The sequence below is a fragment of the Nicotiana tabacum genome, chromosome 18 (assembly GCF_000715075.1).
Source record: "Nicotiana tabacum cultivar K326 chromosome 18, ASM71507v2, whole genome shotgun sequence".
Lineage (NCBI taxonomy): Eukaryota > Viridiplantae > Streptophyta > Magnoliopsida > Solanales > Solanaceae > Nicotiana > Nicotiana tabacum.
Window position 1 is genome coordinate 77,085,740 of NC_134097.1, and position 2,640 is coordinate 77,088,379.

At 31.7% G+C, this 2,640-nt stretch overlaps 1 long non-coding RNA gene across 1 annotated transcript; it reads left to right on the forward strand.

Annotated features, from left to right (window-relative positions):
* Positions 1–715: 715 nt before the first annotated feature.
* On the forward strand, positions 716–2,124 carry LOC142172802 (uncharacterized). Its single transcript, XR_012701774.1, has 2 exons — positions 716–1,141; positions 1,913–2,124. It is a non-coding gene; the product is annotated as an uncharacterized LOC142172802 (long non-coding RNA).
* Positions 2,125–2,640: the final 516 nt, after the last annotated feature.

The following is a 2,640-nucleotide window of genomic DNA, read 5'->3' on the forward strand; positions in this document are numbered from 1 at the left end:
CCAGTAGTCCCAGCTACCAAGTTTTTCCAGAACTACACTGACCTGATTTCTTTATAGCCAAGGATATGTAGGCAGCCTCGGAAGTAAGGTTCGGTCACTTTTTTTTCAAAAAAAAAAAATTTGCTTCCATTGGAGTGACATGTGAGCAAAAATTAGCTATGGCATTCACTTTTCTTTGCACGAAAACTCTTCATGTTCTCGAGCAAAGAAGGGCAGCTGTGCACACCTAATTTTTGCACTATTTAACACCTCCTAAAGTTATTAGTGTTTTGTTATTTTAATTATTTTCTCAATTTTTGTGATTTTAATTGCATATTTCCTATCATAAAATACTAAAAAAAATAGTTCTTTCTTCATTTGTGCATTTTAAGAATTAACTAGTTGTTCAGTTGGTGAATTAATCTAGTTAATTGATCATTAGAATAAGTTATCTAATTAATTTATTTGTGTAAAATTAGTTTAATAAGTAGTATTAAAGAAGAAATTTGGCCAAATTTGAAAGAAAAAATGTCCAAGAGTGAAAGATAAAGGGTTGCCATTGAAAGGGTCTGAAACTACGTAGTTTTGGCTCAAAACTATGTCGTTTCACTAAATGAAACAAGATCAAATCATACTCATCCATTCCATCTTGATCCAATGGATCTCATTCACTCTTGGCTTAGGTATTTAAAGCCTCAAAAATCTGAAAATTATCCTCATTTTCACCCATAATTCTTTTCTCCTTCTTCTCTCTTCTCTCTCTCTTCACTCTCTCTACCCCGCCCCAGCTCCGCCCACCGCCGCTGGCCGAAAATCGCCGCCGGCGGCAAACCACCTCCAAACACCTCCAAATTCACACCATGTAATCTCCACAACTTTCTCCTTTCATATCTCCAAACCAAATCCTTCAAAAATCCATCAAACTTCTTGAATCTTAGATCTAGGAAACTTTCCTGTCACTTTTTTGCCCAAATTCTTGAAGCTCCAACCACTACTAGCCCACAATACTCACATAAATGGATAGAGCTCCTCAAGACCTAGCTATTGATGTCAATTTCACCATGAAAATCCGGCGATCAAAATCCGGCCAAATTCCGACGACCTCCCCGAACACCCTCTTTTGGCATACCACCATTTTTTCGGTCACTTGAATTATAAAATGGTAAAAATCCTATTATTTTTCGTGGCTGATTTTTTATTTTATTTTTATTTTTTCAGATCTTATTTTTGTCTATTATTAATTATTTTAGCATTAGTTTTTGAAGTTTGAAATGTCAAATTTTCTGTTTTTGCACTTGTTGAAGTAGTAAAATAGTTTTGTGTTGATAAAAGTGAGGTAGTGAAAAATACTTAAGAGTATATGGTACTTGTTTGATTGTTTATTTACTACTTCAAGACTCTTTGAGTACAACACTCAAAAGTCAAATTGTTTGGTAAGAAAATGTAGACCTTTGGATAGTGTTTGAGTAAAAGTCTATCTTTGAATAGTGGAGAGCAGATTTTGTTTGAAATACTTGACAAGATTTGAACCAGAAAATCTGGCATTTTGAATTTAAGAGCAGATTTTGTAGAAAAATCTGTCTAAAAGATTGATTTTTAATTTTTTTTGAAATAGCTGATTGTTTTGATATAAAAGGAGGACACTCCATCTTACTGAGGGAGCTCTAAACACACAAAAAAGAGAAAAAATCAGTAGCTATAATATCCCTTAGCAGCTTTTGTGAGTTGATTCTTAAGTGAAAGTAGTCTTGAAAGATTTTTCTGGAGTTACATAATTGTACTGTTTTGCTGGGGTATTTCTAGTTTATTTTCTTGAGTTTGAATCTGCCGGTTGTCGCTGTCTTTTGCTGTTGTTGCTACCCGTTTAATTGTTTTGCTGTTGATTTTGGAAAGAGCTGACTTTTCTGTATTTGTTCTTCTTTCTGCTGTCCAGGTAATTTTCGGACCATGTAAACTCATAAAATCGAGTTGGAATGAAAGATAATGAAGCTGAAAAATATTAGTAGCTTTATCCTTCTATTGTAATTCATTTTTATATGCTCTTGAATGTTTGCTAATGTTATAATGATATGTTAGTTAATTAAATTGTGTTAAGCATATTTAATTATTTTTATTTTTGCAAAGCATTAGATATAATTCCACTGACATTTTGTTGTCTGAAAAGAGCATATATATTAAAATTTGAACCCTTGTAACCATGTTTGTCCCTTTGTTGTCACCAAGCTAAGTTTTCATTATTATTATTATTATTATTATTATTATTATTATTATTATTATTATTATTATTATTATTATTATTATTATTATTATTATTATTATTATTATTATTATTATTATTATATTTTAGAGTCCCAATAATCTTTTTTTTATCTCTTAAAAAATACTTATTTAGTAAGGTAGTTAAGTTGTAGATTAGAAAGACAATCTGTAAACTTATTTTTGTAAATAGTTGGCTACGGATTGCAAATAGCAAGATATGGTCAAATCTGTAACATAGCTTTAAAAGGCCATATCTGCAGATTTAAAGTCCAAAAGCATATGGGCTTTTGAATTTTGTCTTGGACATGAGCCCATTTGACTCCATCAACCCAATAGTGGGCTGCCTCATTCAATGTCAAGACAAGCTCACATCTTACTAGTTTTAAGTAATGTCAATTGATA